General features: G+C 48.5%; 1 long non-coding RNA gene across 1 annotated transcript in view; it reads left to right on the plus strand.

The window, feature by feature from the left end:
- Nucleotides 1-587, plus strand: part of LOC141166317 (uncharacterized) — a 55,874-nt gene extending 55,287 nt beyond the window's left edge. Inside the window, exon 5 of the long non-coding RNA XR_012251278.1 lies at nucleotides 309-587. This is a non-coding gene — a long non-coding RNA (uncharacterized lncRNA). The remainder of the gene's footprint in view (nucleotides 1-308) is intronic.
- The last annotated feature ends 5,413 nt before the right edge of the window (nucleotides 588-6,000 follow it).

Consider the following 6,000-nt stretch of genomic DNA (forward strand, 5'->3'; position numbering starts at 1 on the left):
CTGATTTTGGCTTACAAATTCCTGACCCAAATCCAGGCCAAAATCTGTCTGTGAAAGTGTCCACAGGATGGCGGCAGTAATATGGGACAGTGTTTTTATGATTTCTCCCACAGTCCCTGCAGCAGCTTCAGCCGCACAGTAACAGATGTGATACCAGGGGCGAGGGGTGACACCTGCTGCAATCCTTGTATACTGCGGCCATTGTACTGGGGTCCTAGAAAGTTATACCACAGGGAAGGTAGTGGAGAGAGGAATACGGACACGGATCATTGACACTTATCTGTCACTTTGTGATTTACTGATCTCAGGCTCCGCAGGAAAAGCTCATCACAATCTTCCATCTGTGGCCTGGAGAAAATGCTGCTCTTGTTTGGCGTCTAAGGGGAGGACACATCTGCCGGTGAGACGATTGCTCTGCTCAAGTGATCGGCTGCAGCTGGTGCGAGTGGAGGATCAAGCGATGTCACAAGGCAGAAGGCAATGAGGTGAAGAGAGAAGCCCAGGACCAGAAGAGCAATTCATTATTGTCACTGCTTTGAAAACATCTTCATTTTCTTTGTAATCTGGAATAAATATTTATTTAGAAACTTCTCTCTGATAGAACAACCACCCCCGATATGCCCAGCACAGGATGTGCCCCGGAATCTCTACTATAGTGCACATGATATAATCTATATATGTACTTCATGGTACAAATGGTGACAAGACCACTACCTGCAGCCACCAGTAGAGGGAGCGCCGGAGCGAGCTGCATAAAGCCGCACATTACATGTCCTGTGAATACATTTACCTGGCGGTAGATGGCGCCGTTTTAAAAACATGAGTAAACAAAATCAACTGTCGCTGGCCAGCGCTGGCCACCAGGCTCCTTCCCCCAGCTCCAGCACAGTGACGGCCGGGTGGGCAGGCGGCCCCTAACATCGCCCTATGCCTGCCCCCCGCCGTCGGTACCCCCTGCGGGGTCAGCGTCGCCCGGTACAGAAGCCGTCGTCTGTCACCTCTGCAGCACGCAGGGTACTTCTGGCAGTTGGAATCCGGTGCTGCGACGCCCTCCCTGGGCTGCTGGGGGTTACTCGGAGCCGGGTCAGTGTAGATGTGGTGGGGGGATGCAGTCGTGGCCTCGACCCGTTCCGTGCCCAGGGCTGTCACATAAAAATATTGGGCTTTCAAGGATGAGTGGTTATTCGACTACGCCACCTGCGGTTCCTGGTGATGGTCACCAGCGCTGCAGCAGTCCTCTGAGGCCGGTGTTCTGGCAGCACAGTTGGTACTACTCCCCACAGGCGGAGCAGGCCTCAGGGCAGTGGGTAGGAGGACTATGTAGAAGTATGGTGGGTGCAGTTCCGTGCAGGAATAAACAAGCGGAGGCGGAGTATGAAGTCATCCAGGTCTTTACTCACTTTAGATGAACTTTCAGCCGCAAAGCTTCTCTCTGCTTCTCACAGCATACTGTGGCCACCGGGTAGGGGGTTCAGCACTTTCCAGGTAGATCAGGAGCACCGGTCGAGACCCCGCTGGTGTGTTCCTCTCCTTAGTTTGTTCTCCCACTGAGTCTTCTCCTCACTGTGTGTGGTCTGAACGTGGTGTAAGGCCGGGTCCCACTGGATAAACGCAGTGTGAGAGATACAGGTGGCGACTCCGCTCCGTCCGTATCCCCCTGGGATCCACTAAGCCTCCGGGCTTTTCTGACTGAGACTTGAAGTGACAAAGTCAGATATCGGGGGCCGGTCACCCCTCTTGCAGCAGGAATCCCTCTGGCTAGGCCAAAATGAAGAATACAGGTGGCGACTCCGCTCCGTCCATATCTCCCTGGGATCCTTTTGCCTGTGGAGCCTATCTCCTCTGCTCCCCTCCAAGGCCTTCTCAGAACAGGACCCTGACCGGGCAGAGACATGGGTTAACTCTGACCCGCTCCTCGTCTCAAGGCCAGAGAACGAGGACCATGAATCTTCAGCGAGCTACAGACTCTTGCTGGACCCTGACAGAAAACCACAATCAAAGACCTTGAACTTAAGATGGCCATAGGTTATATAGATTCATAAGTGCTTCCTGTAAGTGTGTCTTCCACCCTCACCCACTACTTGGTTCCCCCTATCTTTGGTTCCCCCCCATCTCCTCTATCCCGGGCCGGGGCAGCACCCTGGTGCATTTAGGCCCCCTACAGGACAGGAGTGGTGTAGTGTTGAGTGTGAAGTGGGGTCCTGAGTGATGCTCCATCCTTACCTGAAAGAGGAGATACCACACCTCTATCTGAGGTGCAGTACCCCTATGGCGACTGAACCCTCAGGGGCGCCACAGTGCCACGCAGGGGACGTCGGGCAGCGCGTTGATAGCAGAGGAGCCAGAGGCTGCGGTGCACCCGGGGCTGGATCAGGTTTGTGGCTATATCCCAGTGTGGTGAAGGGCCTGGTCCTTCTGGCCACTAGGATTTTGCTTTCTCACACAGAGCCGGCTATTTCCTACTGGGCAGAGGGACCAGGCCCTTCTGGCTACTAGGATTTATACTGCCCTATATAACAATGCTGAATCCCACTGGGCTGCAGGACACTTATTGTATATAGATATATATGAATACTGTAATGTTATTTTTCGCAGTAATGTTGAGGCGCGGACTAGATAGGACGTCTGATCACAGATATTTATTTTTATGGGACGTTTATACGCAGGAATTTTCCCCCTGATTTCAGTCTGTACAATATCCTGCTCTGATCACATCCACATCCCGTTTCATTTACTGGTAATCATTTTTGTGGATCACACGGCCACAGATTTTTTCCATGCATGTACCTAGGGGTGTTTTAACCCTCGGGTGACTTTCCGTTTTTATTTCATTTTAATTTTTTTCCTCCCCATAACTTTTTTATTTTTCTGTCCACATCGGCGTTGAGAGCTTTTTTTTTTTTTTGGTGGGACGTTTTTATTGATACCATTTTGGCGTAGCTACCGTGTTTTGATCGCCTCTTATTGCATTTTATTGCAATGTTGTGGCGGCCAAAAAAACTTAATTCTGGCGTTTCAATTTTTTTCTCGTCATGCCGTTTAGCGATCCGATTAATTTATTTTATATTTTGTTAGGTCAGACCTTTCTGAACACCTCAATTCCAAGTTTGTGTATTTTTTTCTTGTTTTTTTTTAATGGAGCAAAAGGAATATTTGTTTTTTTTTTCTTATATTTTTATGACATATGATGTAACTGCATCATATATGTTGTGACGGGGTTAATACTATAACTAAAGGCCCAATGCACCAGGTCCTTCCTCCCTCTAGGATTCAGCCTGCTTTATATAAGAAAGCTAAATCCCAGTGGTTGATTTCATGGTGTTTTTATTTGAAGTAAATTGATTTTTTAAAGGGAATCTGTCACCCCCTGGGAGTTATCAGACCTCTACTATGGGCATACAGGTGATAGAAATGTAAATCTATACTTACCTGTATGGCCCATATTAGAGGTATGCTTGCTTTTTTTTTTATAAAATCAGGATGCCGGGAGGAAGTGGAGACCAAACCTTATTGTTGCGCACCCTGGAGGTCACTGGAGCGGAAGTCACATTGCTTTAGTTCATGTGAATCACCTGAAGGGTTAATAAACTTCTTGAGCTTGGTGTCATCTATGCTGGTGACACACAGATCTACCTCCATGGACCCGATATCTCCTCCCTACTAGCCAAAATCCACCAATGTCTGTCCGCTATCGCATCCTTCTTCTCTGCTATATTTCTAAAACTTAACAAGGGTAAAACAGAATTCATCATCTTTCCACCATCTCATTCACCCCCCCCCCCCATTTGACCAATCTATCAACGTCAATGGCTATTCACTCTCCCCAGTCCCACAAGCTCGCTGCCTTGGGGTAACCCTGGACTCTGATCCAGTACTTCAGAATTGTTCCGACTCTCACAGAAAAATAATGAATCACCCCAAAATTTCTTGTTCAGCGCAATTGCACTGAAGGATAGACTGTTGCTTGCATCCAGAGATGTAGAAGAGGAAGAGAAGTTTGATGCTGGACTAGTCCAGAAGAAGTTCTTGAGATCATTGGGAACGGGATTAATCAGCAAAGATATCAAATTGCAGCTGAAACAGTACCTAGAAGTTCCTGGCATTTTGGACGAAGTCCTAATTGAAAAAATGAATGAGGCCGCTAGTTTGGAGTCAGAGAGCGAACAGAAGTTACAGAAAGGCTCTGCTCCTAAAATCACCAAAATGAGTCAGCTGAAGTTGGGGACACCCGGTGGCCAGTCCGAAGATCATCATAGAGACCCTCAAGTACCACCTCCGAGAGGGAACCTTAAATCACCAACAAAAGAGAGGCCTGCCAGCGCTGACGGGGAGGAAGTAATAGGAGAACTGCAAGCCAAGTCGATTGAGGTGAAAAAGTTGATTTGTTCCAGGCCAGAACCGGTATCCCTCAGACCCAGGAGTGGGTTCCAAAACAGAAGATACCCAGCTTGTGAAGTGTGCCGTTCATCAAATCAGAGTACCGTGGGTGTCCACTGTCTAAGATGTGGTGAGGAAGGACATTATGCCAAGGAATGCCAATGGTTACGGTTGTTTGGGTTAAAAGACAGGAGGTTACCAGCGTGGGGCGACTGGTAACCGCGACACGGAGGAGGCCCCATAAGTAAATCCAAATCTGACCAAACCCCAGAACGGCACATGAGGTAAAACGGCTCCGTCAGTACTATAACCAAGTGTGTTCCCATCTACAACAGCTGCAAGGGAGACAGGGGCATCAGTTACTTAATGCCCAGTGCGGAGGTCAAACGATGTACTCCTGGTAGGAGGATTCCTCGGTCAGTAAAGATAGCCTCATCAGCCTAATTGGTGAAAGGTGCTTTATACAGTGCCAGCTAGATGGACTCCTAGTAAAAGCACTGTGGGATACAGGAGCCCAAGCGAGCCTTTTAAATGAAGAATGGAGAAGGCGCTACCTGCCACACACTTGCCTTCGGTCACTAAAAGAACTCTTGGGACCAGTGGAACTCCACGGCAAAGCCGTCAACCAGACCAGAATCCCTTTCATAGGCTGGGTGGAAGTGACTTTCCAACTCAGGGCCACAAAGAACAGCAACACCATTGAGCTTTTGGTACCTTTTCTCGTGACCAGTTATCAGAACGTGGCAGAGGATCCTATCCTGGGTTATAATGTAATCAATGAGGTCATCACGAAACACAAGACAGGGGCGATGGTGGTGGATGCATCGCCACATCGTTCGTCATACCCAACGCCATGGCTGAAAACGTGATTCATAGAGTAAAGAAAGCACAGAATACAATGGACCTAAAGGAAGTCAAGGTAGGCTTGCGCCCAACCATCATCCCTGCAAACCAAATGGTGGGGGTGAGGTGTGGAGTCCGGGTAGAACCGGCAAGAAAAGTCCAGAAAAGACTGTTAGTGCCAAAAGACTCCTCAGAACTTCTGGAAGGCCTAGTTCAAGTTGAGACTGTGCTTACGATTCCTACTGGTGGGTTTGCTCGAGTGACAGTACCTGTGATGAATACTACGAAACCCGAAATTAGACTGAATCCAAAGACTGTGCTAGATCACATTGAAACCCTTAAAACGGTATATCCAGCCAGTGTGAGACCAGCCCAGGGGTCTACAGTGAATTCAGTCTCCCCACCAAGGAACAGGAGTTGACCAGGGGAGGAAATTGCAAGACCCACCTCAGGGTCCTGGGATCCCCCAGTATCCCTGGAACACTTGTGTGCTGAAGATTTAGCGATAGCAAAACAGATGCTGAGAGAAGAGTGTCATGCATTCTCTAAAGGTGACTCTGATATAGGCTGTATCCCGTCGTTGCAATTGAAAATCAATTTGAAAGACACGACCCCAGTAACCAGAAGTTACATGTCTGTGCCAAAACCATTACACCGGGAAGTGAAAGAATATTTACAAGATCTCATCAACAGAGGTTGGGTCCAAAAGTCAATGTCGTCTTATTCCTCTCCTATTGTCTGTGTTAGGAAGAAGGACGGTACGTTGAGACTCTGCTGTGA

The sequence above is a fragment of the Phyllobates terribilis genome, unplaced genomic scaffold (genome assembly GCF_046119375.1).
Source record: "Phyllobates terribilis strain yellow unplaced genomic scaffold, ASM4611937v1 Scaffold_11__3_contigs__length_659146591, whole genome shotgun sequence".
Lineage (NCBI taxonomy): Eukaryota > Metazoa > Chordata > Amphibia > Anura > Dendrobatidae > Phyllobates > Phyllobates terribilis.